The 20163-nt window shown below is 42.8% G+C and overlaps 1 protein-coding gene and 1 long non-coding RNA gene across 2 annotated transcripts in view; one reads left to right on the forward strand and one right to left on the reverse strand.

The window, feature by feature from the left end:
• Positions 1-20163, reverse strand: part of LOC135101977 (G-protein coupled receptor dmsr-1-like) — a 93568-nt gene that overhangs the window by 62723 nt on the left and 10682 nt on the right. The window lies entirely within an intron of this gene.
• The window catches only part of LOC135101979 (uncharacterized), a 204613-nt gene that overhangs the window by 20090 nt on the left and 164360 nt on the right, over positions 1-20163 (forward strand). Inside the window, exon 2 of the long non-coding RNA XR_010269478.1 lies at positions 341-400. This is a non-coding gene — a long non-coding RNA (uncharacterized LOC135101979). The remainder of the gene's footprint in view (positions 1-340; positions 401-20163) is intronic.

The following is a 20163-nucleotide window of genomic DNA, read 5'->3' on the forward strand; positions in this document are numbered from 1 at the left end:
CATTTATCTACATTTGTTTTATTGTCCTTATTCTTGTTAATTTTTTTTTTTCAGTTTTTAGATGGTAATGTGTTGGTGTTGTTATGTCTTCTTCGTTTTCTCGGTATGGTTGTTGCAGTGTCTGGCATCTCTTCCGTGTTTCTGTGTGACCAGTGCAGTGTCGTAACAAGTGCTGACGTTTTTAGTTACGTACTTTTTTGCTGGTAGTAAGTAGGAAAGTGGCTGGTGTGGTTGTCCTCTACTTGCACCATCACAATTTTAACCCCCAGCCATTCAAGATCCTGACGACCTCCTCTCTCTCTCTCTCTCTCTCTCTCTCTCTCTCTCTCTCTCTCGCAAGGTCACTCACCTCACGCCTGCCTTCCACTCCTCCCATGGGCCGCACATCAGCTGTTAGGGAGTGAGTATAATACTTTTCTTCTTTTTAGTGTATTTTCATTGATGTATTGATGTTTTCGTGCATTCGTGTCCTGATGGAGAGTGCCGATATCAAGAGGTTGGTGGTTAGAAAAACTTAATCATTTAAGGTGACCTACTTTGATGAAAAATGTGATTTCTCGTTATACCAGATTTATTGACCATGTAAGGCATGTAACCAGTATCAGTCACGTTTGTATCTATTTAATATTGCTGCTGCTATGTATACAAAAAGAGACAAAAACATATTTTTCACGTATTCTTGTTAGCCCCTATGCGAAAAAGAGACATTGTGTTATTGTACAGAAAATTTTCATTGTTTTCATTGTTTTTTACATAGCGTATGACCGAAAAGAAAAAAAAAAATATAGACAAGCAGTCAATTTTCTGCGCTTCATATTTAATACGATGTGAATGGAAAGTGATATTTTAAGCCTCAGTTATTGCTATTGCTTCACTACAAAATCCTCGCACACATTTGGATTTTACGAGAAAGAGAACAGTATTTTTCCAGCTCAGGTAACTGTTATCAGCACAGAAACACTCAGTAATAACAAGCTTCAGCCAGACTCAGCGGTAAAAGACACCATTCGCTCAAGGCTGTTTGGACCGCCTAACTTTAAGGAAATTAAGTCACACTCGAGTACGTGGTCTTGTTTGGAAGTTACTTTTCTCTCTCTCTCTCTCTCTCTCTCTCTCTCTCTCTCTCTCTCTCTCTCTCTCTCTCTCTCTCTCTCTCTCTCTCTCTCTCTCTCTCTCTCCGTTCATTTCGTTATTTAGAACGTACTTTCCTGTAGTTTTTCTCTCTTTCCTTTAATGTGTGTGTGTGTGTGTGTGTGTGTGTGTGTGTGTGTGTGTGTGCGTGTGTGTGTCAGTGAACTTTTCTTTTTGTTGTTGTGGGAAGTTGTGTCTGTTGTCTAAAGAAGTGACCCTTTGGAGGAAGTCTGTCCACGCTACAAGAGTGCTCCACCGTGTCCCATTCATATCTTAGGAAGGCAGTGGTCAGAAGGCTGGTGGCGTGCGGCCCTGCGTGAAAGTTTTTTTTGTTCTTATTTTCCTTTTTTTTTTTTTTTTTTTTTTATGACTCCCTGTTGGTTGTTGTTGGTCTGTTTCTCTTGTGTCTAGGGGACGGAGAGAAATGGAAAGGGAGAAAAGTGAAATGATCGGAGTAGGAATCCAAAAAAGAGAAAGGAATTTAGCTGTGTGGTATTCTTGAATGAGAGAGAGAGAGAGAGAGAGAGAGAGAGAGAGAGAGAGAGAGAGAGAGAGAGAGAGAGAGAGAGAGAGAGAGAGAGAGATTGTAAGATAAAAGCGAAAATCCTAGATGGAGGATAAAGAGGAGATAAGAGATGATGATTACGAACGAGAGGAAGTGGAGAAGAGAAGAGCGGTTATTTTTTTTCTATTTCTTTTATCTTCCCCGTAGCATCTTCACAAAATCTTCCCTCTTCACAATCTCCTTCCGACTTAGGTGTTGCATCTTAACATAAAAGAAAACGGAAGAAAACTGGTGGAAAAACACTGTGAAGAAAAAAAAAATGAATAAATAGAAATAAAACATGATTTCTTGCATCGCCTTTACAAAAACAAACCGAGGAAAGAAAATATGCGTCGCAGCGAGAAATAAATTGACATGAACGAAGCAAGAGATCAAAGCGAGGAAGTGGTGGGGGGAAGGGGGGAAGGGGGAGGGGGAGGGGGGCAGACTCGAAGGGAAGAATCCACCTCAAGACTTTTAAAAATCGCGGATGACACTGAACAAAACTCTGCGACGAATAGAGCTGCTGTAGTGAACGGGTTTTATTTGACATGGCGAGGCAGGACAGGACGATGAGGTGATATTATGAAACAAACTTGTTCCTCCTACACAACGATCCCATAAGAGAGAGTCTGTCCTGCGAGAAATTTAAGAGATACGAAGGTTTTTAAAAGAGTATTAAGGGGTTTAAGTGGTGAGTATTAAGTGGTTTAAGTGGTGCTGTTGTATTAAGTGGTGCCAGTGTATTAAGTGGTATGATGTGGTATACATTAGTACATATGGATTAAACAGAGGTATTAAGAGTGGTGTTCAGTAGCACAGATTGAAATGGTATTAAATGGTACAGATAAATTTAATGGTGCAATTAAGCGGTATAAAGTGGCGCGAATATATTAAGTAACGGCATTAAACAGTACAAAATTGAGTGATATAAGATGGTACAAAAATATATTACCTGTTACAAAATGTATCCAGTAATTTATCATCTTGTCTTTCTTTCACGGAACTGATATCTAAACAACCCAAACCAGAAGCCCTACATAGCTAAACCAAACCAGCCTTTCCCTGAACAAACTCGTGCAGAAAACCATACCACTTCCTTCCAGCTTCGTAACGGCCACCTAATCATGACTCGTGAGTGGAGGAGAGGACGAGAATATACTCAAACAACCTCAACCGAAATACCCACAAAACAAAACAAAAAACCTTATCACTGAACAAACTTATGGAGAAAATCACACCACTTAATCCCATCCTCATAACTACTACTTAATTATAACTCGTGTGTGGAAGGGAAGAGATTGACTTGAATAATCCTTACAAGACAGAGGCGAGCAGGACCAGCACCAGTAACAGAAACCAGGACAGGACAGGTTTCCCGCCGTACCCTCAGAGGCAATCCGGGCGTTATGAGGGGAACTTAATCATGAGGGTTTTCCTCTCATCGTTGTCTGAATTTCGCAAGGGTGAGGAACTGGAGTTGTGGCGAGGGAGAGAATGTACCAAGAATACGGGAAAGTAAGACTGGGACAGGTTAGCTGGGAGAGAGAGAGAGAGAGAGAGAGAGAGAGAGAGAGAGAGAGAGAGAGAGAGAGAGAGAGAGAGAGAGAGAGAGAGAGACCAAGCTCTCACGAAGATAATGTTTGGGTGGGAAGAAAGAGGGACAAGAGAACAAGGAGAATATCTTACTTTACCACCTCCTCTTTCTCCTCCTCATCCTCCTCCACCACCGCCATTATTATTTAAGTATTTTCTCTCACTTCGGCGAATAACTTTGGAACTCGCTCCCTGATTCTTTATTTTTACTTTCTTGCGCCTCCTTCAGGTCTTCCAGAGGGACGCTCAGCTCGCTTCCAGAAGTTGTGAAACCAATTCTAGAAGTATTTTTTTACCATTTTTTCTTAACATTTTTCTTTTAGGGGGAGACTAATTTTTTTCCCTCTCTCAGTCTGTGGGTTGGTAGATGGGTGGCTGAGTTTTCTTTTTTCTTCCTGCTAGACAGGGTGTGTGGATGAGTTAGTTTAAGTTAGGTTACGTTAGGTTAGGTTACATTAGGTTAGGTTACGTTAGGTTAGGTTACATTAGGTTAGGTTACGTTAGGTTAGGTTACATTAGGTTAGGTTACGTTAGGTTAGGCTTTTTTTCCTCTGTGTTTGAGTGGGTTAGGTTAAGTTAGATATTTTTTCTCTGTGGGTGAGTGGATTGGTTTCTTTCCATCAAGACTGGATGGGTGGTTGGAAGGGTGTGTCGTCTTCCCTTAGACGATCACGCGTTCTTCGTCATCACTGGCCACTATATTGCGCAGACTGTTATTCTCCATCGAGGTCCTTTAAGCAGCATTGCGGCAAACGAGTCTTGTGTTGCAATTGTTAGGAATAGGTGGTAGGCAAAGTAGCGCTGGCAGTGGTGGTGGTGGGAAGGAAGTGAACGAAAAGGGATGAAATGTAGAAATAGCTTGTAAGTAATAGGATTATGAAGAAGAGGAGGAGGAGGGAGAGGAAGGACAACAACAACAACAACAACAACAACAACAACAAAAGAACTAAGCCGTAAAACTTCACATTTCCATCCCCTCTTCCTCTCTAAAAAATGTATAACAATAATGTAAACAAAGTCACCATCACCACCACCACCACCACCACCATCACCACCACCACTACTACCATCACCACCACCACCATCGCCACCACCACCACCACCGCCACCACCACCACCACCACTACTACTATATGAAAACGCCAAAACTTGATTAGACAACATAATGGACGCGCCGAGAAAACACGCCCACACTTGACGAGTAGAGAGAGAGAGAGAGAGAGAGAGAGAGAGAGAGAGAGAGAGAGAGAGAGAGAGAGAGAGAGAGAGAGAGAGAACTAGCGAGTGAATGTGAGAGAGAGAGAACTAGCGAGTGAATGTGAAAGAGAGAGAGAGAGAGAGAGAGAGAGAGAGAGAGAGAGAACTAGCGAGTGAATGTGAGAGAGAGAGAACTAGCGAGTGAATGTGAAAGAGAGAGAGAGAGAGAGAGAGAGAGAGAGAGAGAGAGAGAGAGAGAGAGAGAGAGAGAGAGAGAGAGAGAGAGAGAGAGAGAGAGAGAGAGATTGGGTGGAAGCATGACTGCTTTTGACCACATTTGTTGTCTCGACTTGACTATCGTGTTTGCTCTTTTAGCTCCCAAAGAAGAGTGGCAGTGGAGCAAGAGGAGGAGGAGGAGGAGGAGGAGGAGGAGGAAGAGGAGGAATATAAACTGCAAGAGGGAAAGAGAAAATAAAGGAGGAAATGGAAAAGGAGATGAAGGAAGATTTAGCTGTTGGATATAGACAGACACACGAAGGAGGAGGAAGAGGAGGATAAGGAAGGCAAGACCAAAGAGAAGAGGAGGAAGGGACGATAAATTTCACTGTGTATGCTAAGCTGCACGTTGCCAGAAGGCGTACGCATGTCTGTCCCTTATCTCTCGCAATGCTGGAGATAAGAGTCACTTGTAGCGAACACTGAGGAATGTGGCACGTAATTTACCAGGGTGCAGTCTTTGCTCACCCTCAGGAGGTTCTTGAAATGCAGGACGCAGGGGAGAGTGCGCTGGTAGGGGATGGGGGGAGAGAGAGAGAGAGAGAGAGAGAGAGAGAGAGAGAGAGAGAGAGAGAGAGAGAGAGAGAGAGAGAGAGAGAGAGAGAGAGAGAGAGAGAGAGAGAGAGAGAGAGAGAGAGAGAGAGAGAGAGAGAGAGAGAGAGAGAGAGAGAGAGAGAGAGAGAGAGAGAGAGAGAGAGAGAGAGAGAGAGAGAGAGAGAGAGAGAGAGAGAGAGAGAGAGAGAGAGAGAGAGAGAGAGAGAGAGAGAGAGAGAGAGAGAGAGAGAGAGAGAGATGTATACCAACTTCCATACTGAAGGAGGAAGTGAAAGAGGTTCAGGAGGAGGAGGAGGAGGAGGAGGAGGAGGAGGAGGAGGAGGAGGAGTAGGAGGAGGATTAAGGAGAAGGAGGATTGCCACAAGCACAACTTGTCTCGAGCTTTTGTTATGAGTGGACTTGGTCTCCTTCACCTCTTCTGCTTTCAGGAAGACACTTTGATGCATCCTGGTGTGTGTGTGTGTGTGTGTGTGTGTGTGTGTTGCCCGTTGTCAGCACTACTATTACTGTATGCCTGTTCCAACAACCTCCTTAATGATTCCTCCTCCTCCTCCTCCCCCTCTTTCTCTTCCTCCCCCCAAAGAGGTTCAGGAGGAGGAGGAGGAGGAGGAGGAGGAGGAGGAGGAGGAGGAGGAGGAGGAGGAGGAGTAGGAGGAGGATTAAGGAGAAGGAGGATTGCCACAAGCACAACTTGTCTCGAGCTTTTGTTATGAGTGGACTTGGTCTCCTTCACCTCTTCTGCTTTCAGGAAGACACTTTGATGCATCCTGGTGTGTGTGTGTGTGTGTGTGTGTGTGTGTGTGTTGCCCGTTGTCAGCACTACTATTACTGTATGCCTGTTCCAACAACCTCCTTAATGATTCCTCCTCCTCCTCCTCCCCCTCTTTCTCTTCCTCCCCCCCAAGCACCACAGTCCAGCATTGTAACTGTAGTGTTTTGGGCTCGTCAGGAAAAAAAAAAGAAAAAGGAAAAAACTCCGTCGTGAGCCTCCTTGTAAGTCAAAAACAAGAATCTCGTGTCGCGTCGTGGCTGCAACATACTGGCAGGCTAGACGCGACGCCGCCGCCACCGTTACCACCACCACCACCACCACCACCACCACGAAAACAGCTCAGCAATGTCACTTGTATTATATTAGCAATTCCAGTCATTTTCGGGATTTAACTGAGCAAAATTAAAACCATAATCATTTGAAGGTATAAACTACTGTATTATTCCTTCCGGTTTCATAGGTGTCTTTAAAAATCCAAGATTAATAACAGTATTCACTTAGAGGTACATGTAAACTATCCGTACATGTAAACTATCCGATCTCTCTTCCTGGTGTCACTGTCGTCTTCGAAACCTTCTAAATGCCCACCATAGTAATTAAAGCACTAGAAGCTGCAATAGATAAATATATTATCAAATAACTGAATATATTTTCTCTCTCTCTCTCTCTCTCTCTCTGGTAAAGTGAGTGGCGCTGGCAAATAAATCGCCCAAGAAGAATGAGGTTTGGGCGAACAGCGGGACTACCAATGAGGTCTTTTACCCGACTATTCCCGCGGAAGAGTTAGTGTGAGCGAGGAGAGTTACGAGTCACGAGTATTTTAACTTTTTCTATTTTATTATGAAGGTACTGCATAGCCTCCTTCCATCCATCCATTCTTCTCTTTATCCATCTATCTCATTCCCAGACTTCCCGGTTCCTCTCTCTCTCTCTCTCTCTCTCTCTCTCTCTCTCTCTCTCTCTCTCTCTCTCTCTCTCTCTCTCTCTCTCTCTCTCTCTCTCTCTCTCTCTCCGTTTTCATTTCTTTCTGGTTTTTCTCCATTTCCGTCTGTCTCCTCTTCTTCTTATCCCTTGCATCTTTATTCCTTCATGTGTGTTTCTTATCTCCTCTTCCTCCTCCTTGTCCATTTCCGTGTCTATCTCTCTTTTCTTCTCTATCTACTTCCTTTTCTTCTCTTTTATCTGTTTAGTCCTCCTTGTCCTCTTCCCCCCTTCTTGAAATGCCATATCTATAATTTCCCTCTCCCATTCCCTCTCTCCCTCTCTCCCTCTCCCTCTCTCCCTCTCCCTCTGCCTCCCTCTCCCTCCTTCTCCCTCTCCCTCGCAGCGTCGCACTTTATTCACCTTGACATCAACTTTCCATTACTCAGAATTAGTGGGTTTCTCAAGTTGTGGATTGATTGAAAGAGTTGCCAGTTGTGTCTTCCTCCTTCTCTCTCTCTCTTTCTTCCGCCGCTGTGTCTTTGTTTTATCAATATTTATTACTCTCTCTCTCTCTCTCTCTCTCTCTCTCTCTCTCTCTCTCTCTCTCTCTCTCTCTCTCTCTCTCTCTCTCTCTCTCTCTCTCTCTCTCTCTCGGTAAATGTTTTGTCATATAAGCGATGTAATTTTTTTTTTATATAATACTTTTACAATTAGTTTCATGTCTTTTTTTCTATTGACTTTTTTTCTTATTAGTATGCATAGTTTTTTTTCTACTGACTTTTTTCTTATTAGTATGCATAGTCTACCACAAGCGACACCACGGATATCAATAGCACGATTCCAGGTAGCTGTCATGCATGGTGGAATTCAATTATACACTACGCTTTGTAATACAGTAGCAGAATTAGTATTTTTTTTTTGTTTTGTTTATTTTTCTACTGTGAATATTACTGATGTTTGTATAATCTTGTTTAGTAATTACTGTTGTATTTTTTTTTTTTGTCAAAATTATGTAAAGGAATGAAAATGGGGAGGCTTTTGGCTTTTCTCAATCAAGTAACGCTCTTTTGTCGATCAAGTAACGCCCTTTTGTCTTCCTCCACCGTGTTGTGCAGATCAGTGTGTTATGTGTTAGGTATTCCCTCTTTCCTTTCTCCTTCCCATTTCCTGTAGGAGAGAGAGAGAGAGAGAGAGAGAGAGAGAGAGAGAGAGAGAGAGAGAGAGAGAGAGAGAGAGAGAGAGAGAGAGAGAGAGAGAGAGAGAGAGAGAGAGAGAGAGAGGACTGGGAGGGTGGGGGTGGAGGAGGGGAGACGTTTCCTTTCCTTTCCCTTCCCTTCCCTTTCCCATTTCCTTTTTCCTATTTCCTTTCCTTTCCCATTTCATTTCCTTTCCTTTCTTTTTTCCTTTCTCCTCCCTTCGCTTCTTATTCTATGCCTTTCCCTCCCTTCCCTTCTCTTCCCCTCTAGTCCCATGCCTCCCCTTCTCGTCTCTTCCCGTTTCTGTCCATGTCCTCGTTTCCCTCCCCATGCCTCCTTCCTTACCCACCGCACCTCCCGTCTCGTCGTGCCCCGCCCTGGTCACCCCCACTGGGATATATAAGGACCAGTGTTTGGCCTCATTCGCTACCAGAAATAAATGATATTGCTCCGCCCCTTGGAAAGAATCTGATGACCGCCCTTGCCCTAGTTCGTATCTTCAGGGATTTACTTTTTTGTTTCTATTCTTATTTGTGTGTTTTTTTGTTTTTTTTTGTGGTGGGTGTGCGTGTTGTGTGTGTTGTGTTGTCCAATTCATCTCCGTTTTCTCCCTCTTTTTTTTTTTCTCTCTCCTTTTCTTCCATTTTTAGTTGAGTCTTCTTCCTCATGTTTTTTTTTGCTTTTTTTTGTGTGTTTGGTCCTTCTCTCCCTATTTTCATGTTTATACTTTCTTGTTGTTCCTGTTGTTTTTTCTTTTTTCCTCCTCCTTCTCCTCCTCCTCCTATTCCACCTTCTACTCCTGGGACAAATATCTCTCTCTCTCTCTCTCTCTCTCTCTCTCTCTCTCTCTCTCTCTCTCTCTCTCTCTCTCTCTCTCTCTCTCTCTCTCTCTCTCTCTCTCGTGCACCTGGCCGCTGTGCATTTCTCCTCGTTAGCTGAAAGAGGCAGACATGGAGGTCGTGATGGGCGAAGGGGCAAGAAGAGACGAGGAGGAGGAGGAGAAGGAGGAGGAGGAGGAGGAGGAGGATGAGGAGGAAGAGGAGGATGAAGATGAAGAGCTAGAGGATATCAAGAGGAGGAAGAGGAGAAGAAAAAGCAGGAGGAGGACGAAAAAGTAGAAGAAGAAGAAGAAGAAGAAGAAGAGCAAGAGAATATGAAGAGGAGGAGGAGGAGGAGGAAGAAGAGGGGGAGAAGAAGAGGAATAAGAACAAAATGCGTAACAATAATCGAAGGCTGGAATGTGGGAAGGGAAAAAAAGGAGAGGAAGGAAGAGGAAACAGGAAGAGGAAGTGAAGGAAAGTGAAATAACAAAAGGATGTAGTGGAAATCATAATGAAGGGCAGAGTAAGGAAGTGGGAAGTAAAGACGAGGGCGAGGAGAGACAAAGACAACAAAGTGGAGAGAGAAGAGGACAATAAGAGGGGAAGATAAAGGAGAGAATGAACAGGAGAGCAAACGGAAAAAAGCATTGTGAAGAAGAGGAAAAAAATAAAAAAAAATCCATCAGAGGAAATGAAGAAGAGAAGAAAGGCAAAAAAAAAAGAACGGGAAGTAAAATACAGATATACAAAGAATCTAAAGAAAAGAAGGAAACAAGTGTGAGGATAGACAACGAAGAGGAAAAGAGGAAAAGGATAATAGAAGAGGAGATGAGGGAGAAAGAAAAGCAAGAGGAAAAGGCAGAAGCAGAGTTAGCAACAGCAATAAGTGAATGAAAATGTAAATGAAATGCAGAGAGAGAGAGAGAGAGAGAGAGAGAGAGAGAGAGAGAGAGAGAGAGAGAGAGAGAGAGAGAGAGAGAGAGAGAGAGAGAGAGAGAATTTTCCTCGTGTACAGTGCTTGTGTGTGTGTGTGTGTGTGTGTGTGTTTGGTCTCACGCTGAAAGGATATTTTTTCAACATTCTTATTTACTTCATTTGCATTCTAGACTGACTCTCTCTCTCTCTCTCTCTCTCTCTCTCTCTCTCTCTCTCTCTCTCCAATCAGGGGAGCTCCGCCTGGCGTGCAATATGTTCACGTTTGTCTAATGGATTCTTGCTTTCTCATTTTGTCTTTCTCTCCATGTTTCCTCTCTTCCTCTTTCCTCCCTCCCCTCTTTCATTTTATCCTTCTGTAAATTCCTCCATCATTCGTTCTTATTTGGTTGTGCTTTTCTCTCCCTCCTTTCTTTTTTTATCCATGTTTTGTATCTCTTCTATATTTTTCTTCCGTCTTCTTTCATTTCGTTGCTTTCATTTATTCTCTAATTTCTTTAATTTCCTGTTTTTTCTTTCATTTTTCTTTTCCAGCATTTATTTTTTTCATTTTTCTATTTTCCTCTTTGTATTTGATGTCCTTTTTATTTCCTATGGATTTCTTTTTCTTAACCAACTATTTGTCTTTCCTTGCTGTTTTTTTATTAATGTTTTTCTTCCTGGTTCGTATTTGCAGTGTTGTGTTTGCTTTCAGTTATTTTCTTGGGAGTTTCTTTGTACGCATATTCTCTCTCTCTCTCTCTCTCTCTCTCTCTCTCTCTCTCTCTCTCTCTCTCTCTCTCTCTCTCTCTCTCTCTCTCTCTCTCTCTCTCTCTCTCTCTCTCTCTCTCTCTCTCTCTCTCTCTCTCTCTCTCTCTCTCTCTAGAATAAATAGCAAATAATATAATAATGATGAATGTATATGAGTGATGTGCATTAGGAGTTAAGCATTGGGGCGTTTTTTGAGTGGCGTTTTTTGAGTGGTAGTGGTTGGAGGAGGAGGAGGAGGAGGAGGAGGAGGAGGAGGAAATAGTAAAGAACATGCAAAAGGTGTGTGTGTGTGTGTGTGTGTGTGTGTGTGTGTGTGTATATATATATACACACACACACACACACACACACACACACACACACACACACACACACACACACACACACACACACACACACCAAGCTTTTGCATGTTCTTTACCTCCTCCTCCTTCTCCTCCTCCAGCCACTCCCACTCAAAAAACGCCCCAATGCTCATCTCCTAATGCACATCACTCGTCATATACATTCATCATATATTATTTACTATTTATTCTGGGAAAGAGAGAGAGAGAGATTTATTTTGGGAGAGAGAGAGAGAGAGAGAGAGAGAGAGAGAGAGAGAGAGAGAGAGAGAGAGAGAGAGAGAGAGAGAGAGAGAGAGAGAGAGAGAGAGAGAGAGAGAGAGAGAGAGAGTAGCTTTTGCATTTTGTGATAATTCTAAAGAGTTAAAGCGGAGGTTACATTGTTAATGATATCTACAAGAAGAAGAACGACAACAAGAACAAGAAGAACAAGAACAAGAAGAAGCACTAACACCACCACCACTACTAACACCACCAATAACAACAGAGTGAGTGACGAGAGAGCGCAATACGATACTTCGGGCCCGGAACACCAGAAACTCTTAAATGAAAACTCAGCTAAGGCGCACTTGAGGGAAAAATGAGTGAGTAATTGCTGGAATGCAGGTGGGGAAGTTCTCCAAAGTTGGTTAAGTGTGTTAAGTCAGCGGGGTGATGGCGTACATACATTCTGGTCTAGGAAAGGGAGGCTGAGGGAGACCAAGGGCCGTATTCTGAAACACTTCTGCGCCGCACCTCCACTTCTTTTGAAAAGCTCAAGATGAGACTATACAGGTTTTTAAGGGTGTTTTATGGTTGTAATGACAGAGTAACAAAATTTTTACATTATTAACAGGGAAAATACGCGAGAACCGAGCTAGTTATCTCTGTGACCTTAGAAAATACTGGAGGTTGAAAGAGTAGAGGGTTTCTGAATACAGATCTAGGAGTGTACAAAACTGTAAGGTGAAATATAAGGATAGGATGATATTGGCTAAGGTAGGAGACTTAGAAAAAATGAGATGAAACTCTGGAACTCGCTACCTCCTTCTGTATTTCCTTCTTCCTATGACTTGAACTTTTAAGGAGGTTTCAAGACACTTATCCTCTAATTTTTGACGATCGTTTCTGACTGGGTAATGGCACCTCGGTGCGAATTTTTTGTTGCCCTTGGCCGGTGCCCCTCTTACATAAAAAAAGAGTTAAGGAGACTAACCTGAAATAAAAAGGGTAGATGACAAGATAAAGATCATCGGGAGTACGGGAGACTAAAGTGAGATAGAATGATAGAGGCTGACGTAGGAGACCAGATGAACAGCATAGGATGGTGAGTCTAAGGATGAAGTCAGGAGGGAATGGATGAAGGATAAGATGGGAGAGTGAGGAGGGTGATGACTGTAGTGTGAAGGTAGTAGAGGAAGGTGGAATAGTTGTGAAGGTATTAAGGAAGGAGGGTAGGAGTTTGTAGGCTTAGATAGGAAGGTATTTGTGGGTGAAGTGTGAGAGGAGAGGGCAGCACGCTAAAGCTTCTCTCTCTTTCCTCTACTTGTCGAATTTTTTTTTTCATACTAAGCATTATTGTGATTAATTAAGCTCTTATTAAAATTAATAATGTCGGATTAAGTTTGTGTGTATTGCCGTTAATAAATTATCTATTTTTAACATTCTGTATATCTATCTGTATCTATCTCTATCTATCTATTTTTATCTATATATGTTTGTCTGGTTGTCTGTCAGTTTGTCACTATCTATCTGTCTATCCATCTATCTATCCATCTATCTTTTCATCTATCTACTTGCCTGTCTCTATGTCTGTTTATCAATCTTTGTCAATCTATCTATGTGTCTGTTTGTCTGTTTGTCTATCTGCCTATATATGTCTATCTAACACTCTTATCTCTCTCTCTCTCTCTCTCTGTCTTTGTCTATATGTCTGTCCATGTCTGCCTTTATGTATATGTGTATATTTGTGTATGTAAGAATATGTATGTATGTATATCCTCTCCGGGTCTCAGAGTGCACGTTGCCGCTGAAGCAGGAAGAGAAAGGAACGAGGAAGGGACGATGGAGGGACGAGGAAGGCTTAGCGATGTTGACAGCGGAGGGAAAGGAACAGGAAGAGGAAAAGATGAAAGGAGGGAAAGAGGCTCACAAATGTTGGTATTGATAGAGGGAAGAAAGGGAGATGTCGGGAAGGGAGGAGGGAGAGTTGTAAGGTTGAGAGTTGATTTAGGGGATGGAGGGGACGGGGGAAAGGAGGTATGGAAATGGTACATACTACTACTACTATTACCACTACCACTACCATCACCACCACCGCCGTTGCTAGGGAGAGAAGGAGGACGAGGAGGAGTAGTTGAAGGAGGAGAAAGAAGAAGAGAAGGCTGAGAATGTAAATATGTGCTTTTCTTCTTGTCTGTCTTTAGTATGCATTGCTCTGTCGTCTTTCGCTTCCCGAATAGAGAGAGAGAGAGAGAGAGAGAGAGAGAGAGAGAGAGAGAGAGAGAGAGAGAGAGAGAGAGAGAGAGAGAGAGAGAGAGAGAGAGAGAGAGCTTAATTTGCATACCCACTCAAAACGAGGAAGTCACGATGTTCCTCTATCATTATGCCAAAAATGTGTAACCCTTTACGTGCGCCCTTGATGTTAGAGAGAGAGAGAGAGAGAGAGAGAGAGAGAGAGAGAGAGAGAGACAGAGACAGAGAGAGAGAGAGAGAATATTTTCCCTCCCTTAACATATATAGTAAAATTTTTATCGATGTAACTTTGATCGTTTCCCTAAAAGCCTTGCCAGGTCATTGCTCTTTGTTGTCGACATTTAGAATATTCGTCGAAGAAAGAAAGGAATGGGAAATAACACAAAAAATAATTCATAATGCATTTTCCGATGGAGTTCCCCTCATTTTTCAATATTGGCTAATAATTTTCATGAATTGATAATGAAAATGAATGAAAAATTAATCAGAAAGAGTGCTTGATGAATGTTTCTGTCCGGCTCTCTTTATGTATGTGTGCCTGTCTCTCTCTCTCTCTCTCTCTCTCTCTCTCTCTCTCTCTCTCTCTCTCTCTCTCTCTCTCTCTCTCTCCGTGTGTGCGTGTGTGTGTGTGCGTGTGTATGAGTGTCCCATACTATTCAATTACAGTAATAACAGCACCTCGTTATTTACGAAACCACGCACGCAGTACACACACACACACACGAAACAGACACAGACACACACACGAAACAGACACAGACACGAAACAGACACAGACACACACACGAAACAGACACAGACACACACACGAAACAGACACAGACACACACACAGAAACAGACACAGACACACACACGAAACAGACACAGACACACACACAGAAACAGACACAGACACACACACAGAAACAGACACAGACACACACACAGAAACAGACACAGACACACACACAGAAACAGGCACAGACACACACACAGAAACAGACACAGACACACACACAGAAACAGACACAGACACACACACAGAAACAGACACAGACACACACACAGAAACAGACACAGACACACACACAGAAACAGACACAGACACACACACAGAAACAGACACACACACACACACGAAACAGACACAGACACGAAACAGACACAGACACACACACGAAACAGACACAGACACACACACGAAACAGACAGACACACACAAGAAACAGACACAGACACGAAACAGACACAGACACACACACAGAAACAGACACAGACACACACACAGAAACAGACACAGACACACACACAGAAACAGACACAGACACACACACAGAAACAGACACAGACACACACACAGAAACAGACACAGACACACACACAGAAACAGACACAGACACACACACAGAAACAGACACAGACACACACACAGAAACAGACACAGACACACACACAGAAACAGACACAGACACACACACAGAAACAGACACAGACACACACACAGAAACAGACACAGACACACACACAGAAACAGACACAGACACACACACGAAACAGACACAGACACACACACAGAAACAGACACAGACACGAAACAGACACAGACACACACACGAAACAGACACACACACGAAACAGACACAGACACACACACGAAACAGACACAGACACACACAAGAAACAGACACAGACACACACAAGAAACAGACACAGACACACACACGAAACAGACACACACACAGACACACACAAGAAACAGACACACACACAGACACACACACGAAACAGACACACACACAGACACACACACGAAACAGACACACACACAGACACACACAAGAAACAGACACACACACACACAAGAAACAGACACAGACACACACACACACGCAAGAAACAGACACAGACACACACACACACACAAGAAACAGACACAGACACATTAAAATAATAATAACAATGAGAGCAAACAAATATAAAGCAGCTCAAGTAAAAGGAAATAAGTGAAGTAAAAATTTTAATAACAAAGGAATGACGATAAAGCAATATACAAGCGAAACTTCCCCTCGTAACATTATTATTAACATTCTGCTCTTAGGTATTACTTTTAAAACGGGACATTCTGACGGAGCTGAATACGAAGAAGCGTAGAATTTACAATGTAGGCAATAAAAGTGAAATTCCACGCATTTTCCTTACTATTACTGTTTCATATTACAATTAATTCTTGACATTCTACTCCTATTAATATTAATTGAAGTACTCTAGAAGTGATGACGTAGAAAATGATACCAATAAAAGAGAAATAATAATAATAGTAAAATTTCCATCCGTTCTCTTTACAATTAAGGGTCCGTATTACATTGCAATTAATTAATTCCCTGGGACTTTATTTCTGCTATCGTTAACTAAAGTAATCTACAAATGAAAATCTGGCCAGTGATAATGATAAACGAAAAATCACTCATTAAATTTGTTTTTATATTGATAAGGATAACAAATAAAAGCAAAATCACTTTTTTTATATAAGATAACAAATAAAAGTAAAATCACTTCTTTTTATATATTGTTATGTAGAGAATAACAATAAAAAGCGAAATATTTAATTTTGTGTATTTACTTTTATGTAGACAACGATAACAGCAAAACCCACATAATTTCTTAATCCATTTGCATTTACGTAGACAACGATAGCAATAAAAGCGAATTAATTTATTGCTTTTATATATATCTTTTTCGTATTCTCAACATTTGCACAGAGCGGGGGAGCAGGAAGCTTCTTACTCTCATTCCGCTAGCTGTGGCGCGTAAACCTTTCCAGCGGGCTTATTTCCCCGCCTCTGTGCTCTTCGTCTTCATCACCCCTGTCACCACGGAAGCCACGCGGACCATTATAATGACGCTATCAACAATGCGCCGCCCCCTCCACCCCTTCCCTCTACTACTCTACTACTGCGACTTTAGTACCTGAGAGAGTGAGATGAGTGTGTGTGTGAGATGAGTGTGTGTGTGTGTGTGTGTGTGTGTGTGAGTGTGAGAGTGTGAGAGAACATAACAACCGTATCTTGTCTCCAACCCAATTCCCCCACACACCCTCCACCCAACCCCCACACACACTCCATCCACCCGCCACACGTACTCCACCCTCCACCCCCGCAACACACACACACACACACACACACACACACACACACACACACACACACACACACACACACACACACACACACACACACACACACACACACACACACACACACAGAGACCAGCAAGAAATGTCAAGGTGGCAGGATTGAGAGAGTGTTGTAATGGGCGTGGAAGGCAATGCAGTGAGGCTTGGCACGGAGGCGGCAGGAGGGACCAAGACTGACGAGCAAATGGAGCGGCGGCGGATGGACGTGATGATGTAATTACTGTGTCGTGAAGGAGCAAAGAGTGAAGGAGGCAGGAGAGAAGAAGGAAAAGACTCAAGAGGAAGACTAGGATAGATGCTGATAAAGGAGAGAAGATGGAGGAGGAATTAGGGAAGTACAGTAAGAAAGGAGAGGAGCAGAGACAGAAGGCGGCAGAAGAGAAAGAGGAGGAGAAATCAAGAGAGGAAAATTAAGGGGAGGAGGAAGAATTAAGAGAAGAAAAGGAAGACTAGAGCATGCAAAGACAAGAGCAATATTTGAAGCCAAGGAGGAAGAGGAAGAGGAGGAATCGAAAAAGAACAGGAAGAGGAGGAAGGATGCAAGGAGAGAGAAGATCATGAGGAAGTGATAAAATGAGGAAGAGAGGAAAGGTAAAGTGGAGAGGGAAGGAGATGAGGAGGAGGAGGAATGTTAGAAGGTGGAATGTTATCTGAGGGGAGAAGAGGGAGGGAAGATAAGATGAGAAAAAACGAAAGAGAAGGAGGGATGTAAGAAGAGAAAATGCGATGAGAAGAGGGAACCGATGGAAGTAAAAAGAAAGAGATGTGCAAAGAGAGAGAGAGAGAGAGAGAGAGAGAGAGAGAGAGAGAGAGAGAGAGAGAGAGAGAGAGAGAGAGAGAGAGAGAGAGAGAGAGAGAGAGAGAGAGAGAGAGAGAGAGAGAGAGAGAGAGAGAGAGAGGGAGAGAGAGAGAGGCACGGTCGCAAAATAGGGAACAAATGTACGGTATTTTTGCATCAAATTTTACTTAGTGTACGAGTGTACGGATCACGAAACACGCACGCCCACACGCACGCCCACACGCACGCACGCACACATCTATATTACCTTTTTTGTCGAACAGGAAAAGTTAATTCTCTGCTTATTACATTCAATGCTCCTCCTCTTCCTCCTCCTCCTCCTCCTCCTCCTCCTCTTCCTCCTTCACTTCTCCTCCTTAATGTCCTTAATGAGACCAAATTATCGTCACTTAACTACCGAAGCACAGGGAGTTAATGCCAGCCTACAGAACATTACCACTCGCGCGATAGGCAGCCAACCTCGACACTTGCAGCGCAGCACTACACCAGGTATCTTCTTCCACATTTAAATAACACACCTTGACACATATTTGATGCACGACGTAACGCAGCTTAGTTTTGGATGACACACACACACACACACACACACACACACACACACACACACACACACACACACACACACACACACACACACACACACACACACACACACACACACACACACACACACACACACACACACACACACACACACACACACACACACACACACACACACACACACACACTTACTCTTATTGACTAACTGACTCTCACTCACTCTTCAGGGAGATTAGTGGCACAAGACAGAGAGAGAGAGAGAGAGAGAGAGAGAGAGAGAGAGAGAGAGAGAGAGAGAGAGAGAGAGAGAGAGAGAGAGAGAGAGAGAGAGAGAGAGAGAGAGAGAGAGAGAGAGAGAGAGAGAGAGAGAGAGAGAGAGAGAGAGAGAGAGAGAGAGAGAGAGAGAGAGAGAGAGAGAGAGAGAGAGAGAGAGAGAGAGAGAGAGAGAGAGCATCTTTCATAATTGCTTTTCATTTTACAGTTAGAAGTCCTCCGTGCATGTTGCAGACAGAGTAATCTTATTGATACATTATAAATTAATCAAATTAGTGCCTTCACAAAACTACCTAATTCTCACTTCCTTCACCTCCGTAGACATACCACGCACTAGATTAGTATATTTTCTTCTACGCTAACATTTTTCTTCTCTTTTCTATTTCCATGATCTTTCCAGTGCAGTGTTCACGTCAACCTTTGCTTTGCTTCTCATGTTTTTTGCTGACTGAAAAGCGCTCTGTTCGTAATCGGGAAACAACATCGTTAGCATCAACACGCCTTTGTCGCTATTTTGGTGTTCATTATTCTCTCGTTCCTTTGTCATCCTCCATCTCCAACTCCTTGTCCTTCCAGTCTACTGTCGGTACTCCACGTCTCTTCTATTTCACTCTTCCGTCTCTCTCCTTCATTCATCCCTCTTCATCCCACTTTTTCTTCTCTTGCTCCCTGTTTTTTACAGGGTGTCCTTCCACCGTACTAGCCTACTCCACAGCTCTCCTACTTTACCATTCCATCCTTCTCTTCTCATTTCGTTCCTTCTCATCCCTTTCTCCGTCATTTGTTTATTGCTATCCGTCTTCTCCTCCCCTTGCTCCCTGCCTCCGCCTCTCCTTTCATCCCGATCCATAAAGAATTAGGTTTTATCTCTGTTAGCCTCATTACTTCCGCCACTGGGGTTAATGGCGAACGAGAGTGATGAGAGAAGGGGGAAAGTTAGATGGGTGGACGGGGGAATGCCTGTGATGTAGTGACTATGTTACTGTATCAGAAAGCAATTACGTATATGCCGCAGAAGAATGAACGAAGGTAGGGAATGTCAGAACGAGAGTGATGAGAGGACTGGGGGAAGGTTAGATGGGTGGACGGGGAGGAGGGGATGTCTGTCTTGTAGCGGCGGTGTTACTGAATCAAAATGCAATTGTGTAATGGAGAAGGATTAGTGGACGAAGATAAAGAATGTCTGAATGTAAAGATAAGGAAAGAAAAGGAGAAGAAGAATTATAACTTTATCAACTAAAAAAAAAATGAAATCTTTCAATTAACGGACGCTCCCTTCAAATGAAAAGTAAGCATATAAAATGTGAGAGAGTTCCAGAAAAGGAAAAAGCCAATTTAGTTTCAGATGTGCTTTGATACTCCTCTCTCATATAAAAAGGCGTTTAAATGGTAGGGAAATGGAAAAAAAAGCTGCTAAAAAGAAAGACGGAGCGCTCCAGGATTTGTCAGTAAAGGTTATGTTACGAAACCGGAGAATGTAGGGAATTTTTATAGTTTTAGGGAAATTCTTGAGGGTCTTTAAGATTTCTAGGGATGGATGAAAGAGACAAGGTGGAGAAAGTGTGTTATAAAAGGTAATTTGGGGAATGTGGTGTGAGGAATGGAGGCGTCGTATGGAATGAGGAAAACGACTCATTTGGATGTATAATGAATGTGGGAGTGTAATTAAGTAAAAAAAAAAAAGAAAGAGATTAATGACCATAGTTAAAGTGAATAACTGAGTGGCATGACTTAAGGAGATGGATGAATAAATATTTTCCACATGAATCCATCTTAGTTAACTCTGTCAACAAAGTCTGAAAAAGGTCATCCATTAACTTCCTCCAGTCTAATCTAGTCTTAACTTTTCCCAACCTAACCTAAACTAACCTAACCTAATCT

Source organism: Scylla paramamosain, chromosome 7, assembly GCF_035594125.1.
Source record: "Scylla paramamosain isolate STU-SP2022 chromosome 7, ASM3559412v1, whole genome shotgun sequence".
Lineage (NCBI taxonomy): Eukaryota > Metazoa > Arthropoda > Malacostraca > Decapoda > Portunidae > Scylla > Scylla paramamosain.